General features: G+C 30.3%; 1 protein-coding gene across 10 annotated transcripts in view; it reads left to right on the top strand.

Moving 5' to 3' along the window:
* Rbp6 (RNA-binding protein 6) overlaps positions 1–20,952 on the top strand; it is a 1,006,046-nt gene that overhangs the window by 456,413 nt on the left and 528,681 nt on the right. The window lies entirely within an intron of this gene.

Genomic DNA, 20,952 nt, shown 5'->3' on the forward strand with positions numbered 1-20,952 from the left:
CGCTCTGCCGCCCTCGGAGTTTTGCGCCGGAGACAAGATTTATGTAAGGACTTTTGTGTTTGTTGTTAAACGTACAAGAGGCTCATCTACATCCGCCCTGCGGCACAAAGCCCCCCGCCCTCCGATGTCTCTTTTCGACGCCTGCCTCCACCCCTTTCCTGTGTAAAACCTTCGATTAATTTTTTCGCGCCAATGTCTTAGATTGTCGCCTCGCCCGATCCGCTTTGGAGGTGTTATAATCAGTTTATAGGCGCTCGTCCTCCTACGGCACGTGTCGGCGTGATAAACGAGGTGATTTCAAAAGGAATATCGACGAACCTTGTGTTTTCATATTATCAAAGAGTTATCGGCGTACCTTTGTTAATTATTGCTAAAGTTTTCTGCAATATTATGAGAACTGAAACTTTCGATTGCTGTCGCCTTGAATATTACTTACGTTTTATTTTACTTTGTTTTTCCAGGTTTGGCAATAGTTTGATTTTCTTATTTTTGATATATCGTGAATAAGCCAGTGATAAAATATAGATTTTACAAGGAAAACCGAAACTGCTTCACAAGCACAATAGTGAAACACTTTTTTTTAGTATACCAAAATAATTGATTTATAAAAAACCTAAATAGTACGAGGGCTTGTCATCGTCAAATATTTGTAATAACTCCGATATGATGATTGTATACATTAAGCGCCAGCTAGATTGCAGAGACTTGCCTGCGCGGTGTAGTTTATGCAAAATACTTTTACAGCGCTTTTCGGTTTGCGCGAACTACAGTTTTCCCGTTCATACACACGGGCTTCCCGATGCCAACCGGTCTGCGCACTTAAGCTTGTGGTAAAGCATGAGCGTCTAGCCGGCGCTTCAGAGGTAATACGATTTTATAAATAAGACACGTTACTTCCAAAGTTTTATAATTAGTTATAATTTAACTTTAATGATACATCAAACATTGAATGTTTTACTAATTTTTTTTAAACCTAAATGACAACATATTTTTATTTCAAAAAATAATACTATCACAGAGGGTACTCGAATTTGAATTAAAATTCTAATTGATTTGCGTTTCGTACCTATTTATTTGAGTATTTTTTGTCATCCGGATTTTGCCTTTTGGCATCTTCAGCCAATAGTAAATACACACTTGTAACGAATACAGTTCATTTTTGTTTATATAATAATTCAATAGTTTGTACTTTCTATTCGTGAGTAATGTCAGAAGATGCCATGAAACCTTCTAGTTCTCTTCTTATCTAGTCAGCAGCGAAAGTAGTAGAGCAGTAAGATTTTTATCATCATCGGGGTCAATCCACTGCTGGATGAAGGCCTCCCCAAGCTTTCTCCAACTTTCTCGGTCCTGTGTCGTTCTTTACTTAACTTTACCAGTTCGTCAATCCAGCGGCTTTTAGGGCGACCCTGTGGCCGTTTCGTACCCCTTGGGTACCATTGGATGACGGCATTTGTCCAGCGGCCGTCCTTTCGGCGAGCAATGTGCTCAAACGGCGAACAAAAAAAGATTTTTATAATAATTCTTAAATCTAAACGTGAACTTGAGTCTAGTTTTTTTATAATATAGAATCGATCATTGATATTGTCAATCTTACTGACACTTTAATAACTTTTAACCTTACAATAAATTATAACGTTGATGGAAGGCTATTACTTTATACCATGTAGACTTTTACTCTAAATAATTGATACAGTTAAGTACTGTTTCTTTCACTTTGTTCTTTTAAAGTTATCGTTTGTAAACGAATTATAGTACCTAATACAATAATATAATCAATAGTTTTGTACTCACATAATATATTATATATTTTAATTTTATTATTACGTGTTGTTACGTAACTAATAAAAATATAAATACATCTTTAATACGTAAATGCGTAAGTATATACTCATGCAGTCAATAATTAATTCAACAATTTAGTTGATTTAGTTTTTCATGTCTGAAAGTTCCCAGTGCCTCTTAAGTCAGTTACATACTTGTGCAAAAAATACACTATTTATATGTGACGGTGTGTTGCTGGTTTTAGGTACAATTATAAATGATGGCATTTTCTGCAGTTAGTTATTCAATCTCTGAGTGTCATTTCCAGCCGATTGGTACTTTAGTATTCAAAATATAATATATCACAATCTTGTTTGTTTATTTAACAATTGGCTTTTTCTGGGATTCTTTCGCGTAATACCCGACATTCACTAGTAATCTTGTAACCAAATACAAATTCTCAATGATTAAGTTACGACGTTCTAATGAGAAGAAGCATAATAAAGGCATTTCTTACTTTTCTCACAACTACTTAGTTGTTTGATGTCGGCGGTACAAGGTTTCACTTAGCATCTAAGATTAACTTTACTTACTATGCATTTGGTCTTGAATATTTCTACGTTATTTGCATTTAAGATCCGTTTATCAAATGCATACATGAAGATTAAATGAAAAATTAGCCAAACAATCTTTTATGCTGATATAAAATTCATCGTGAACCTTGTCAGATATTGTCAATAGCTAAAATTAAGCTTAAATTTATAGTGCTGGTAGGCATGCGGTTATAATATAGATCGTGTTATGTTTTATCCATCATTTTACGAGTTTTCACAAGCACGTTCATTAATCTGGTATTATCCGACCATAATAGGGGGGCTCAGGTGGCTTGTCCACGCGTCGCTAATAGGCCAGTCTACCGAAAAAAACGAAATGTCTTCGAAACCCCAAAACAAAAAGGGTTTGGCACACTTAAGGGATGCCAACTCAGGTGATACAGGGCATGCCTTTATTTTAAGGAAGATGTTTTCAATTATGGCCGATACTAAATAGATTATTTTTAAAGTATTATTTACCAATCAAAATATTGAATTATTTATATGTATTTATAAATAAATAAATGCAGGATCTTAGTCAAACTTCATAAAAGACCCAGCACACACAAATTTTGCGATTCGCCAAGAGATTAATATGATTGATTAAATAATACCATTAGACACTGATACCTATAATTTGAAGTACGGTGATTTTAAAAACTAATATTTATGAATACAGGAAAACACTAACATTGGCGTCATCACCGTATCTTAATGTATGGTTATCCGTAGGTATATAATATTATCCTTGTTATTATGGTGTCCTCTGTCAGAGACCAGCTACTGTTAAATCTATTATTTATTGTATACTACCTGGCACACTTTAATAAAACTGCTGCAGTCAGCATATTATTGCAAATAGTTACCTACGTCAATAATGGCTTGCTTAATTTATCAAATATGCATTTATATAAATAGCGAGTTATAATTATTCATGTAGTATCATATTCAGTCTCAGTATCTCAGTAGCAGTACACTATAGCATCGCGCTTTGCCCAGAAGCATTCTCTCATCGTGCCTCGGACTGAGCCAATCTCACCGATCTACACTTGATCGTAACATCTCCGACTAAGCATATCTCACCGTGTGTACTCTGCACTGTTAACTTTGCTCTTGTCGTTGTACTTATCAACCAGTCAATAAAGTCACAGCCTATATTTGTGCTCATCTACTCTCACAACAAGTCTTCTTCATCATCTAACTTCTTCACCTCAAAGTGGTTCTCGCCCTTCTACAACGCCGAACCCAAAAAACTGCCCTTATTATAAATCACGAAAATTTTAATTTACACAATGAGTCATTTCTCACTGCCAAGTACATTGTCACTAAGGCCGTTTTGAGATAATCGCATAAACTGTTATAACACATGTAGGACGCCCAATAGAATATTGTATCTTTACAAATATATTAATGAACAATTCTGAAGAGAAAATAGAAATACGAAATAATGAAGAATCATGCTTAAAAGTAATCGTAAACGAATATAAAGACTTTCCAATTTAATCCGATTTAATTACAATAGCGTGGGCTGTACGGCTGCTCAATGCACTTCCTAGTTATGTAGATATTTTTACCGATGCATTATTTTTTTCTGTTTTTTAAATTCTATTTTATTGTTCAATTTGTTTCTTTTTCTATAAAATAATTTTTTGCTTTTTTTTCTGTACCTTGTTTTTTTCTAATTGATTTACTGTACTTTTTATTCTAAATATCATGTTGTAAACGTCCTGAATTAATAATTTGTTATGTACTCAACGTGTCTTTTTTTAATAAATATACTCGTATAATGCTGTACTGTGTATGTACTGTATATACTGTCTATGTAGCTATACTGCTAGAATCAAGAAGACTATAAAAAGTAAAAATGAGGTTACAGATTTTGAAATTTGTACATAACATTGTCGATAGTACAGGTGAATACAATAATATAATATGTAATCTAGTCATATTGCACGGTTTTCTCCGTGCAATATTCGTAATTTGTGAGATCACAATTTTCTCATATTATTATCCTCAGTTGTTATCCTGTAATATAAGTAAACTTACGGTTACAGTAAAACTCTTGACAGCCTCTGCCAGATTTGTAAGAAAAAAATTCACTAAATCGTCGCAAAATATTTTTGTCGCGTCACTGTTGTAACTCGGTCTACCCCCACTTTGGGGTGGCAGGAGGGTGTAGGGGGGCCCGCCACTTATCCTACCTCGTAAGTTTTAAGTGCGCGATGATGCAGTGCTGTTTTATGCGTGAAACACAACGGTCTCGACTAGGACCGGATATAACAGAGGCTTAGTGGGTACGCCGCACCGGAAAAGGTACACTTTTTAGACGGCCTGAAATGCGCCATTATTTTTTATTCACTTCCCTCGCTAATTTTGCATGTTCTGGTTTATATTGTGATACACATGTTAGCGCCACTATTTTCACTTCGAGCGAGATTTTTTTTACAAGGGGAGCTTTTATAACAACTCTAACAAGAATTATTACTATTTTTTTTTTGTTTTACTTCCCACTTCATTAAATTTCCATAGTCCGTAAAATGATTAGCATTTTTTTATTCCATCATATGTACAGAATCAAGATATCTCTAAAAGAATTGGGGCTTAACCATTTTCTCAACCCCTAAAAATTATGACCTTGATCTTTAAAATACACGCATTGATTAAGAAACTGTTTAATGAAATTTGACCTAGCCATTGAAATTCAAGCATGTAACCCACTAAGTAGACACTCATTAAATTCTGCTTGTTAGTAGGCGGGAATGTAATTGATATCAGGTATTTTGTGGTGATAATTTTTCACGATATCAAATAAGAGGATAATAATATATACTGAATATATTTAAATTCTAATGGATTTAAGTTTTGTACTATTCCATTTGAGTAGTACAAATCAAATGGAAACTCAAATGGAATAGTACAAAGCTTACATCTATTAGAATTTAAATTCAAATTCCATCAAGTACCTTCCGTCGATAGGTAGTTACTTATTTATTTATAAAAAAATCTATTACCTACCATATAGACTAAATAAGCAATTAGGTATTTTAAAATATAGATAAAATAATTTTCTGATGAAAAAAACAATCAAAAATAGAAATACGTCATCAAATCAAATTAGTATGAAATTGTTTGAATGAAAATTACGATTTAAAAACAAGTTGAGATTACTTTCATTACTAATATCATCATTGCAATGAGGACGCCATACCATAAAAAATATGATATAAAATGTCAAATTTATATTCCATTTTAATAGTATATTTATAAGAATGCCACAATATAATATTATATTATTTTTTTGTAAGTAATGAGTTTTTTTAAATAAAATTTATAATATTATCAAAAAATAGAAATTATTATTAAAATTTTTATTACGATATTATTTTATTAGTAAAAATTTTATGTGCAGTTTTATTGTTTATTTTTTAAGAAATAATTATAATTCTTTTTGTGACGAGTAACTATTTAACACCCTGTTGTATAGTAACTTAACACTGTGACCTTCTTCAAAAACAGACCCATTTAATTTATGCGTATACTTATATGACAGGTTAAGAATTAATAGCAATAATATGTGTGTAATTTAACCATCGTATAGGTCATAGTTAAGCCATGATAGTTTGAAGTAGTGTTCATCCCTTCACTATTCGCATAAACCATTATTTACACTTTTGAACTTTAACTACCAGACGAGCTCTTAACACGGCCTAAATCCAGTTTGTATGTACCGAGTAGGAGTCATAAATACCATGCTAAGGAGACCATAATATATTATAACATTCATAATGTCGGTGCCGAATCTTGCCGGGCATTGTGAGGACCTAGTACCTTGTCCCGACCCTTCTAATTTATGTTAATGTAAATAGGGATCCCTTACAATACTTACTCCCTCTTGAGTCGCTACTCATACACCGACGGATTTTTCACACACACTTATTTTAATATAATATAATTCTTCAATCCGATATTCATCATGGTCAAAACATGAAGAGATTTTATGAGAAAACATTGATGAATATAATCAGTTTCAAGTTTTTATTATAGTATTAGGGCTAAATTTTCTTTATTATATTATATTATTTTATATTGCAACAAAGTGAATTATCATTAAATAATTTATTGATTTCAAAAGTAATCTAGTTGGGGAATTACTAACATGGCTGAACATAAATAGTCATTGGGTATTTTGTGTCTTATTCTTGCGTTTGGTTTTATTGTATGGTGTTAACTATACTGCCAGTTTTAAATTAATTATAAAATGAAACATAATAATACGTAATAATAATTCCACTTTATTAGATAATAATCAGAATCGGTGCCGCTTTACCAATTGACAATGTCCCTTTGAAATGAACGAAACCGGTAAACTCAGTGAAATTAGTACGACATATTGTTTGTTTTAATTTAATTACCTACTACTTTTGACTATATCCAATCCTAATAGAATCATAATATGGGCCTCCAAAGAATGAAGGTTTTTATTAACAGATTTTAGTTATTTTATGTCCATACTCTGCAAATATAAATTGATAGACAATAATATGTGTATTTTCCAGACCTAGGATTCAAACCTGTGACCCTCGAAATTATAAACCAACGCAAAAGTTGCTCGGCCATCATGGGCGATTTTAATTACGACCTATGTTTTATATTTAAATATGCCGTAGGTACGTCATTTTATTAAGGCGTACTGATTAGGTACCAACAAAGAGTTCTCCCAGGTTTTGGCAAATAAGATAATTTTCACAATTTAAAAAACTCATTGTTTGTATTTAAAAAAAATAATTACTTATTTTTTTAATTACTATGTTTTTCACATGTCAAATTCATCAGTTAAGATAAAGTTTAGTTGTATTATGTGAATTCTTGAATTAGGAATGGGAGAATCGAACCAATTGAAAGCTAACAATTTTTAGGTGATTTTTAAAGTTCTTACTACTTACTACTACAACTTACCACAATGACATTTTATAATAAACATAATAATATAACGAAGTAATGATCAATTAATTATTTATTTGTATTATCTAATTTTAAAATCCAACCGTGTATGTGTTACCCTAAGATGTGTTCTACTCGTCTAGTCCGTTCTACTCTTTGACCTCTGTTAGAAAACGTCTGTATTTTTTCTTTAAATCCCGCCATCGAAAAATATCGATTGAAATGTTTTGTGAATTAAATTAATCTACATAACTGATACTTTAAATAAATTTAGGTCAAATTCAAAATAAAAATTTAATACGTATTCATAAAACATGCATTATAAGTGTTTCAAACTAAATATGAATACTCTGTGTAAATACACGTATAAATTTCTCATCTCGTTTTTTAGTGATATATATAAATATATATATTTAATTATTGTATTATAGTCTACAAGAGATATAGAGGCATATGAAATTAATTTGTGTATTTTTATGTGTAGATACAAAAATAATATAATATTTATTTACCTGATATTTCGTAAGATATTTTAGTTTCTTGGCCATTATGAAATATTATACTGTAAATTTCTAAAAAAATAACTACGTACGTAAGTAATAAAAGAATACTTTTAAAAAATATCTATGAACAAGTAATCAGGGGGGAAAGTTAGAGGGTGAGTAATAGTGATCCCTCACCTTCTATCGGCACAGTTTGTCTAAATTACATCACATCTTAAACCCCTCCTCAATTTGATAAAAATAAAATTCGTTGAAAGTGATCTATTTTATTCTATACAAAAAGCGAGTTTATATTTTATGATTTTGAGACTTTCACATTTGTTTAATATCGTTATACATTTATAAAAATTATTACATACTATAATATACTTATATTAATCTTGTATACTACAACAGGCCATAATGCCTAATGATAGTATTGTAGTTAGTGAATATAAGTGAAACAATTACAAACACCTTAGCTTTATGAAAATTACTTAAATATATTGTGACCCCACCGGGAATCAAACCTGGAGAACCTGGATGACTCCCCAGCACCTTGCACAATGACCATGACCACGTATTATTCCTACATCACTTTTCTTAACGTTTCGGGCACATTGCAGGTGCTATTTTTAAGATATTAGAATGATGTCTATAATGAGCCTGAATCTCGAACGAAAGAAAGAAAAAAAGCAGGTCAAGAAAAACAAGCAATAACAACTAAGTTTATATTTTGTAACGTGAATTTTTATATAACTCTCTCTCTTTCATCACAAATCATTTCATTATATAAGATTTTTTCACCTATTAGTACGTGTGTAATAATATAACATATATGTGGCTTTATTTGACTGCATAAATACGCATTATACAAGTACTAATCAATTAATAAATCTATATTGTATTACTTAATAATAGTGCAGTGAAAAATATTCTTGTATATGACATGTAGTAAAAATATGCGTATATTTTACAAGCATTCTGTCATTTCGTTTTATTATCAAGTGACATGCTATTTTATCTTTTATTTATCAGTGGAATTAATTTTGTAAATGTACTTAAAAAAAATATAATACAGTTTAACAATATTTTTCTAATGAATATACACACTTTTAGAAATATCATAATTCAATTTAAACTTTCAAAGTTATGAGCGATTAGAAGAAGGTTGCATTAGCAAAATGCTACATTTACCGTCCCATACAACCGGAAGCGGACTAACATACTTAACGGCTTAATTCAATAATCGCGAATGAATTACCAGAGTGCAAACAACGAAAATAAATCCGGAAAAATAAGTTTCCAGTCAGGTGAAAATTTCCCCGAGCAGCCTGGACGAATTAAAGATAAATGTATTCTAAGTTAGTGTGTTGCTGCTCTAATTGGAAATAAACGCAGTGATTTGGTGTCTTCGGATATGTTTGCGTTTAAACTTTCGTCGTTTTTTGGATCTTGTCCAAATTGGAATATTTTTAATTTTGAAAATGTGTGCATGCGCTCTTTTTGTAAAAACGTGATCATTTTGTAAGTTACTCGTGTAATAAATTGATCGGGTATTTGTCACTAAAATATCTTTTATTGGTAGCTTGACTCGATAAAATTAACTTTTGTCGAAGGTAGTAGGTACACTGATATGTTCATCTAATGACACTACCTGTTTACTTGATAAATATATATATGAATACCTATTTACTACGCTCCGCTACACTCTAATATCAATATGTAGTGTAAGTAGATCGTCTGCATACTATCGCTGTGAGGGGAGGAATTATGTACATGTTGGGATGTATTATATGATCATGAATCTTGATATTAAATGAAATGCTGACAAATAAAAAAGACATACTTCAATACAAATATAATGACAACAAGAAAGATGGCATACTTTGGCCACATCATACAGCGTCTCTGGGAATATTAACTTCTGTAGCTTATCACCGAAGAGAAGATCTCCGGTAAGCAAGATCCTGGTAAAAGAAGAATGTCCTGGTAAAAGCAATTTAGAGACTGGATTGAGCTCAGCATTCCATCCATATTTAGAGAAGCGATAGGACAAGCATAAATTAGCGGAACTCATTGCCGATGTCTGATATTGTATGGCACGAAAATAAGAACTATATTAATTTTATTTCATTAGTGGCATTTTTTTTAAATTATTAAATATCTACATAGATACAAAGCAATATCGTATTTTCTTAATGAAAAAATAAAACATTAGAATTCCAGTACATTATGTTATTACTACATTTTGATTTATATTAACAAAATTTAATTATCAAAAATGTAAAAATATTTATATATTTCGCAAAGTATTAAAAATAATGCTAAAATAATAATAAAATAAAAGAAACGGACCATAACTTGAGCGTAGATAATTATAATAGATGTCGCTCTCAGGCCGGCCGGCGCCAGGTAGAGCTTCCCCACCTACAGGATGTCGGGTGCCATCCCCTCAAACCCAGCTTTTGCCTATCGCCTCACTACGAAACTTTGTTTGCCACACGGCACTACAATATTTGCATTCCAAATGGTCGCTATCCCTTCTCCCTTCCTCCAATGTTTTTCCTTGCCGCGACTGAATCTTTTCTAATATTATTTTTCCGCGCTCTCTCTTGTCTGTTATTTAATATAATCCGAATACAATTCCGGCAAGCTTGTATTATGACGACATCTAGCGTCTGAGATATTTAACACATTTTTGTGGTAGTATTTTAAGCTCTAAAAGAATTCGAGGCATTACCGGAGTTGTAAATATTTCTCACAGTGGCAGGTGTCTGCAAAAGGATTCTACAAGTCGTATAAATAATACTGTGAATTATTACAAGGTAGCCTTTTCTTATGCATAACATATTGTATTTATACGAAAGCGTTTGATACACATCTCAGCTTAACACAGATGCGTACTCGGTGTCACGACATATCACAACGTGACTAATGTATATATATTTTAAATCTTTCCATGAATTCGAAAGCTTTTTCTGCTTTTCTCATAATCGCAACGAGCTACGCACAAAAGCTCCCTAAAAACACGACGCACTCATCTGTGCTACGGCAGAAGTTTCCGAAATCGCTGAAAGATTAAATGCTACATAGAAAATACAAACGAAGAGACGCGGTAAGTATATCACGCAAAAAGTGAAATAAATGGAGAAACTAAAAATATGACAACTGAAAAATGATGTTTTGAAGGAACTTTTGTTGAAGTTTTTTTTCACTGCGATACAGACAGAACGAATAATACATTTTGAATTTAAAAAGTTTGGATCTTTGAAAGCGATTGCATTTACATCGAAGTTGCGCCGGGAAGGTCGAGGTGATTTCGCAGAACTAAAAGAGCGTAAGCGAGAAGCAAATCGCATTCACTTGAAGCGTTTTCTGTCGGAGGTTGAGGCCTTTTTTATTCATCGCTGTGTTGAAAGAATCGCGGAAGAAAACCCGCACGAGGAAACTGTAAACACTGAAACAGTGCAAAGGAAAATTCTATTTGTGTGTTCATAGCCAGTGATGGCTCGTCAATAAGTGTTTCAAAGATCGGGAAAAGAAAATCGAATAACGTAATAAACGTTACAAGCAAGATTGTTTTGCATTTTTGATTTTTCTCAGGTAAAAAATAAGATAAATCCATCGTTTCATGTTTTGCCGTCAATGGTTTCTACATCTGTAAAGAAAATTTTATCTGTCGAAAACATTATTTATTCTATAATATTAGTTCTTATTATTTTAAATATTTATAATATAATATACACAGGTAAATAGGTATAATTATTTAATAGCTTACTAATAAAAACAGCATAGTAGAAACTTCATTAAATGAAAAAGAATTCTCTAATTTAAAAATATTCCGATGTAAGACTAAGAATCTTTTTCAGTTTTAAGCTTACTTAAATTATTAAAATTTTATATAATGTTGTGGATATTATTATATAAAATATAAATAATTTAGTTAAAAAAAACATTTTCTATCAAAAAAACTATATAGATACCTATGTACAAAAATATACATATTATTCTAGATGAAATAGTAGTATTCATAATATCTGAATTGCTTGAGATGTTAATTTCTTCGTAATTATTAGATATAACACGAATAAGGCTCAATTGGTAAAGCACGCGAATCCAAGAAATTCGAGTTAGAATCTTTCCGGGTGTCGTATTTTTTTCAAACCTTGGTTTGATCTAGATACGGTTGCCATCTATTGACAAAATTTTTAAACAATTAAAAAAGTTTTCTAAATAAATATTTGGATCGATACGATAGTGGCGAGAGCAGTCTCCCAGTAAGTAAAATATATGTTGTCGAAACCCACTTGATATATTTTTACAAGTTATGTATTTTATGAAACGAATTAACAAAATACCTCACGTAAGATGTATATATATTCAAAACACAAATCTTATTTCATACAATAAATAAGGTTGAACGGATCGCATTATATTGTTTGAAATAAGAGCAGTTCACAGGGCTGTGCAGATGATAATATTAGGTGTAGTTTAGGAGAGCGCCGGCAGAGAGCGTGACCGGAATAAAATGCCGCGAACCTCCAACGAACGCTTTTGGCGGGAAAATCTCCGCTGACCTTGCTGACGTCATGTTATTGATTACATTTTTTTTCGTTTTTAAAATATATATTTTTGATTGCTTGTTTCGTACATGAAAGGTACATAATAAATATGATGTACGTTAGAACTAGTAAGAGAATGAGACACTCTACCTACTTAAATAATTATCATATTATCGTTCAGGAGAAATTCTTTGTTCTTTTGTTCCTAATTCATAATAAAAATATAAAATAAGTACCCATATTCACGTTAAGTACATACTATCATAATATATTTAATGTTCTTTTTTTACTTAAGGTAAACTGGTTATCTGGTACAGATGCATCTCGGTTTATTATCGCAAAAACACGATGAGAAAGAAAACAAAAATATAAATTTGCAGTGATGTCAAAGTTGTTCAAGAATTATTATATTATCTATATTGACTAGAAAGATTAAATATATGAGAGTCAAGCTGAAAGAAATTAAAAATATGTACGCGCGTTAAAATTTACACTTCTTTAGCGTAACAAAACAAAAACAAAACTTTTTATAAACTAAATTCTCTGATTATATTGTTAAATTACACACTCAAGAAAAAAGACCGCTTATTGGAACGCCGTTGGTTTATTTCTATACACTTTATCTTAGGTATATTACTAAAATATATAATGGTTTCTCGTTGTTTTTATTTTTAAAGTACCAACCGTCACTCTGACGTTTAATAGTTTGTTTACTTAAGGAATTGCAAATAGCCGACGATAATAAATTCGCTGCCTAGGCGACAGAATAATTCTAAACTATAATATTATACTTTATAATCGTCGACGATTGCAGTATCATACTATGGCGTAAAGGTAGTGCGTTCGGCTGATAACCGAACAATCGGTGGTTCGAATCCAATCGAGTGCGTTTTTTTCGTGTGAATAAATAAATTATGTGTTACATGTCACACATCAAAAATACACTCTGATCTGATTTCCCAAGTGCGCCAAAAGAAGTGTAACTTTAAAAATAGTAAAATCAAAAACTTTCAATATGTTTTGCTTAATAAAATCTATCATTTTTATTTATATTTTATTACTATACCTATTTTATTTATGTATAATCTACCATTTCTCATGGTTTCATCATAATCTTGGAGTTCTTTATTATTTTATCAAATTCCAATAGATAACTTACTAAAGTCTACAAATAAAATAAAATATTACCTACATACTTCTTTCCCTCTCCATAAAAATGTATTGTATTATCGTATTTTAGTTCCTGTGGAGAATCATTATTGATTCGATATCCGGTAAAATAGGTTCAAAAAGAATACAAAACTGTTTTTTTTCTTTTCCCGGAAATAAAACAAAAATGTAATTGTGGGTTCAAAATTTTTGGCTTTGTAAGATAAAAGCATGCTGTTTCAAGAGGGTATATTATATCATCGGAAGAGATAGAAAGCTTTAGTAACATATTGTAACGTAGCAAATAATAATGTAAGTATTCATATATACCACCTTTTACATTTATTATTTACGTATTATTATTGTATTAATAAAAAAAATAATGCCACTTTTTTATATAATATAATATACTAATATAATGATACGATTAATAGGACCAATGCTACTAAATTGAGAAAGTATTATAAAATTCCATATCATTTTTTCACGTTATTCATTAGACAGAATATTTTTTTTTAATTTATTATAATCATTGGAAAAGTATATTAACGATTATTAATTTCAATATCAGACTGAATCAACCTACAAACGGATGAAGGTCTCTACAAGCTAATCTCATGCTTTTCGGTCATTTGTCCCATACTTCTATTTAACTGTTCGATCCTTTCAATGTACAATGAGATATAAATCAATAATTTTGAATTATTAGTACTTACATAGTTTCCAGTGAAGATAAGTTCATTGAGATTGAAAAAAAATCGTTATGTATTTTTGGGTACTTTTCGCATTAAAATTTGATAATTAGTTTCTAATGTAGTTTAAGTAAGTTTTAAAATATTGTTCAAAAATATTAATTAAAAAAATATCCATGTAATGTTTTTGCTACAGGTCTAACCACATAAATAACCACATAAAACATGGTGGCTTATAACGACATTCCACAATCCTGATATATTTTAGGCGATGTTTGTGGCAAGTTCGTCACTGAAAATATATATATTATTTTTTTAATTTCTCCATACATATTTAACAAGAGAGTATACCTTTTGTATAATCCACTTTATTTTAATTTTCGTAATAATAATTTACTAATAATTGTGTTTCCTTTTGTTTCAGGTATGTATACAACATTTTCTGAATGAGTTTAACTGACGTATTTTTGGTGAGTGCCTATATTTTTAACACGTTTTTATTAGCTCATATTCTTGTTTGTCCGGTACAGATTTTTTTCTTGTGCAGTACAATTTTTTTCTTGTTTGACCAAGATTTTTAACTAACTTCCCGACTAGCTAGACATTTCTAACTTTTAGGATATATCAGAACACGACGACAATGAATTCTTTTAATACTTTTGGCCATCTTTAATCAGAATTGAATTCATTTTCAGTTAATTCTGTTTTGTATGTTTCGGAAAAAAATCGTTAAAAGTAATATTTACTACTCACTATTATTGGTTGCTAAGTGGGTCCTAGCAACTAAATTATTAATATATACCTACGTGCGTTACTAAGGAAATCAATATGAAATGTCAAAATGATATTTTTGTATTCTATAATATTTATTCAGTATTTATATCAATTACAATAAAAAGTTTTTATTAATACATAGAATTGTCATGTTTATATGATTCAACAGAAAATTTAAAAACGTGATGTATAAAAAGTTCTTTTTATCTTGTAATTATTATATTGTTATGTTATTAAACAATGATTAGTAAAATTAAATCTTAAATTAATTAATATAATATCATTACTAAATTTCGCATGTCCATGGGTGTAAAGGCAACTACTAAATTCATTATCTTTCCAAATATATTGCATGCAAATAAAAAGCGCAAAGTAAATTTCTAGATTACAAATGCAATAAACTACTTGGCTGACTTGAAAGCGATGATTATTATCATTATATTATTATTTTCAACACTACAACATACCATGCTGCCCAATGACAGTAGTATAGTAAAACTATCGCACAAACACCCACGCTTTTAGGAAAACACATAAATGTGACCTCACCAGGAGCCCCGGAAAAAGAAGCCAGTGCCTTGTGCACCAGACTACGAAGACCGTTTTCATTATCAACGTTACTTCTATCGAACGGATCAAAAAATATATTCATCTTAAACAATAAAAATGTCTTACGAATAATATGTTTTGTTTTTCAATATTAATTTAGCATCTACGTATTCGATAGTATTACTATAACTTTTTTTTAAATAAGAAATATTATTTTATACATGGATATAAATTGTTATTTTTTATTCATGAAATTAAAACTTTTGAAAGACTTTCGATAGCATAGATATTAAAATTTCTTCATTAAGTCATTAACTGAAATAATACGAGCACTTACCCGGACTGCTGAAAAATGTGTTTATGGCTTTTTTCTAGCTCATATTTGTTTTATGATTTTCAAAACTATGTGTTTTTAAATGCTTTAGTGTTGGTTACTGAGTTTCATATTTGGTCAAAAGTATTTTGGATTTATATTAATAATGTATTTTAGTTAAACTGTTTAAAATTATCGGAAGAAAAAAAACGTTAACACACAATCATGGAGATAATTTTACATAGCCGCTAACGTTAGGCTGAGAAGTAAATTCGTAAGAAGTTTAATCTCTAAGCAAAATGCTCGTAAATTCGTAGTTTTTCCACTGTAAGTACAACAACGTCGTAGAAAATGCTACAGTATACAAGTATGTTGCTGCGCATTCACGGGCTACATTGTTTATGAACTTTAATTTTCAACAGGATTAAATGTGTCTGTAACAATGTAACGGGGGCTTTTCTATCGGCAAAACAAATTGATGGATTCGCGCAAGATTATTTCTTTAACAGTCGGTAAATACGTTCATCATATTGGTGTAGTAACTAAACAACATATTTCCATTCACTTATAAAAAAAAAACAAGACAAACACACGATATAAATAATTGTCTAACATAATATTCTTATTATTATATATTTATAGGAGTAAGTAAAAACTTTGTATTATCGATAATAAATATTTATCAGTCATACATATATAATTAATCTATTACTACTTAAATATAAATGTTTTTTTAATTTCAATAAATTCTTATATTTTCTTCAAAATTACTGAATTCACCATAATATTTTTATTCATAAACAAATAAAAAAAATAACTCGCTCGATACCCGGAATAGCATAATTTGTAGCCTGCGTGTTTCCTAAGCGAAACGTCTTTGGACCGATCCCGGTTGCCACTTTTGAGTTTTACTTAATTTTTTTGAAAATAATAACGTTATAATAACTATTTGAAAAAAGCCTTGAAGAAAAAAAGGTTTAATGAACAACTGATTAAGTTAGTTACAAGTGACTTTGTGGATCACGTCAAGAAAATTTAACACTTCTACTTTGGAATTCCATCATTATTCCAGGTTCATCCAATTAGTTAATTACACACATGATTATATGTACAAATATTGCCAAAGTAGGTCTTGAATACTTAAATTCAAAGGATTTGATAGTGTATAATTAAATTTAACTCCAATTTGACATTTCACGCACCTCAGATATAATCGTATTAAAACTAACATTTGCATATGAAATTTAATTATAAATACTCCCTCATCAATTTTATGTTGACAGCCAAAAGCGGTACATACATTAACCATTATTACGTTTTATATCAATAAATACGTACCCTACGTAAGTTATGTATAAAAAAACAACATACTTCAAACCAGAATGCGAACCATCATTTTATTTTTCGGAGTATTAATAAAAGAAGAAAATAATTAAGTCGTCTTTACTAATATAATCACACGTTCGTAATCAACTGTTTTAAAATTCCTTATGCGTGTAAGACTCATAATGTAGTGTCAAAATTATTTAGTTAAAGTACATTAATGTTGTTAACGATTCACATAAAATGTATTCACATTGATTATTATATGTAATACACCTTATACTAACATAATTATATCTTTAATAGCGTGTAAGTGTATATTTAGCTGTTTGTTTTATTATACCTAAAATTCATTCAATATCAATAATGCATCCATGCATACAATTCTCAAATTTCGAAATTTTGGGGATATATTACAATAATTGACGAGTTCCGATATCTTTAAGTCCCAATACACCTGATAGGTAAGGTGAAGTAAGTTTAGGTGTAGTTGGGTTAAGTTAGTTTAGGAAAGGTATCAAAATAATATGACGCATATGTCACATAATATTCTATAATTACAAAGCTAACATCAGTATAACATAATATATTATGTAATAAGGAAATCAATCATATGCGTCCGCACCTTGTTTCGAATTGTTGTCGTTTAGTTTTTAACTGTGTTTCTGAAAATTCTTTTTTCAAATTATATTTTTAATGACATATTGTTTTTAATACATTGGACGCTAAAGTCGCGCAACGATTAAGGTGGCCATTCAATATAATTAGCATGCTATTTAAATGTGGTAATTAAAAAATAATTATCAAGTCAGCAGTCAATATGATAACATCTGATTAAAATAATAATATTCTGATTCAAAAGATATCGACGACATAAGAAAAGACATTTTTTTACGCCTGTTTTTTAACATATAAAAAGCGTAGCAATCTGCCTACAAAAATATTGCCATCTATTAAAACACCTCTTAACGTTGAAAAAATACGATTAATATCTTCAAAAAATGTATAAATCTTTTACGGAGCTAAATGCAATCTAAAAATCAGAAAAAGCCTTCGCACCCCGCGGGCACACTTTCCTGTCAAGCCTTTGTTTTAAAAATGAGATTTTAAGCGCTTCGACATTATTGTCCCATAGGGATTTACCTTTATGGATATTTCCCCTATTAAGTTTTGGTAAGCATGGCTTGATTTTAGGCTCGTCTACTATCGCGTGGGAACATTTTATTTATTAGACTTACATATTCTTCCAAGAAAAAATATTGGCATTTATTGGATTATTCTTTTTTTGTATATTCAATGTTTTCCTGATAAAAAATACCATCTCAGAGATTATAGTAACTAAAATTATATAACGAAACGTTTATTTGCTATGTATGTCTACTAAAAAAATAATTATACTAACTTTAGTGGGTTGCCAATGCTCATATTGTTATTATAAATATTTTACTGTATTCCTTCATTAATGTGATGAGAAATTATGTAAAAGCCACAAAATAATATTATTCCGAAATTGTTTCCACCACTAGAGTGTACTAATATAGCTTTAATCCATACGAGCGTATTTTTATTAGCTTTCTGAGTGGAAAAAGTCCTACCAGAAAAGGCATACAAGACCAGTGGGTATATTCTATACTTATCGACTGCTAAAGTGATAAATATTATCAAACTTAGGGTAGGTTTGTATCAAAGTATTAGCAATTATTGTAACAACTACAATAAGTTGGTTGTAATTGTAATCACTTTATCACTTTAGCGGTTGATAAGTATAGAATAGACCCACAGGTTTCGATAAGATACTCGGCCGTTTAAATTTCTCCCCAGCTACATAAATAAATAAGGATTATTTTCTAGATAACTATACCATACACATATCAGTATATCTGGGAGCTTTACCATCTTTCAATATTGCACTTATATATTTTTATGTATTATCAGAGAATATATTATTTTTTTCTTATCATTAAAAGTGCTACAACTTGAATTGGGTCTCAGGCTTTATCTAAAAGCTCTCTTTACGTCCAATATGGCCACTTTCTAATCTAGTACCCTAATCACACAGTAGTCATTCGTAGATAACTCAAACCAGCTAATTTTTATTCTGTCACCTTTCCCGGATATATTCCATTGTTTGACATAACTATTTTCATTAAGAGACTTTCATTTATACCGTGCACATGACCTAATACAGTGTTATAATCTAGCAACTAAAACAAAATTTCCCTATTGACTTTACAGATCAGCGTTATAACATCTCTAGTTGTTGCCTTCTAAAATTAGCACATAGATTTTTTTGGAGAAAAAGAATACAATAACCGTAAACATATAATATATAATAACTTATTCTTTATTTGCAATTTATAAGAATATGATACTGTTTAAGCCAATTATAATATCTGAAAGTATTATATTAAGTATACTAACCAATTATTTTGTAGTTGTCGTTATATTTGAGTATGCTCCATGGAAGTAATGAACATATTATTGTAGTATAGTGTTCCATACTAAAATCAAAGGGCGCGGATTTGATTCCCACGTCTGAAAAATTGACATGTTATTTTTTTATAAGATACATTAAACGAGTAGTTAACGATAATTCCTTGTAGAAAACCCTGTCAACAATCCTTTTCAAAAGGCGACCAAAATTAATATTGGATTATAGAGTAAAAAATATACACATTTCCAAAATGATCAATTTTTACGACCTGGATTTCACTTTCTAGTATATTTGGACTTAATATATATCTATAACTAGTGTATCTAGTTATATATTGTATTCCAAATTTTACGCCTGAAGATGCTGAAAAGCAAAACCTGGGTTGAAAAAATGGGAGTCGTAAATAAACCATGAAATTACATAAAACAACTGTAGTGTAAATATTTATGGTATACTTAGTAATTAATGTAAGTTTCAAAATATTCTTAATATAAAAATAACGACCAATTAAATAATCATAAATACCATGTTAATTAAGAGGATATAAAATCCTACATAATTTACCAAATTAAATGTACTGACCTACAGTTATGGAGTATACGATGCGTAAAAGCTCAAAAGCTCTCGAAGCTCTACGCCTCTACGCCCGAGCGTAGCAGTTGCCCAATACTCATGCCAGCGATTTAATTGACTACAATTTCGTTAAAAGTGGATGACCGTCAATTTTCTTACAGTATCACGTCACGTGAGCTACTATTATATTATACTGAGCATTTATTTAAACAATTTGAGCGTGATCCGCACTCCAAATTATAAATGTGTAACTGTTAAGCGATTAAGTTTTATGAAACTGGTATTTTTTTAATACTTGTTTTGATATTCTTGTTATTCATAATTAATTATTATAACTTATATATTATGAAATATAGGTATGTATTTTTTACGTATGATTGTTATGATAAATAATATTATTTTCTGTAGTGAATTCACAAATCTTGCCATCTTATTTTTAAATTAATAAATCATTATACTCGTAATTCTGTGGTAATGCAATGCAAAGGACTGAGATTATATAATCAATGCTTTCCAGCAGTAGATTAATCCAGGTTAAGTAAATTATACTGTAAAAATGGTTAGTCTCTAGATAAAGGCATCTCCTCCACTATTTTTACTTCTGCTGTACTTGATATCTATATTTTTTGTATCAATTTTCGTAGTCTAATGTCTCTTAGTTACCAGTATATGATGATATTGTAGTTATGAAAAAAATATAGACTAATTTTTATCAAGTATATTGCGTTGGAGATGTATATGTCTAAAATAACTCGTAGTCCAGTGCTGGGGTTCCAGGTTCTATTTACAGTGAAATCACT

Source organism: Rhyacophila brunnea, unplaced genomic scaffold (assembly GCF_057557595.1).
Source record: "Rhyacophila brunnea isolate RB1 unplaced genomic scaffold, BYU_Rbru_1.0 scaffold_7, whole genome shotgun sequence".
NCBI classification, from domain to species: Eukaryota; Metazoa; Arthropoda; class Insecta; order Trichoptera; family Rhyacophilidae; genus Rhyacophila; species Rhyacophila brunnea.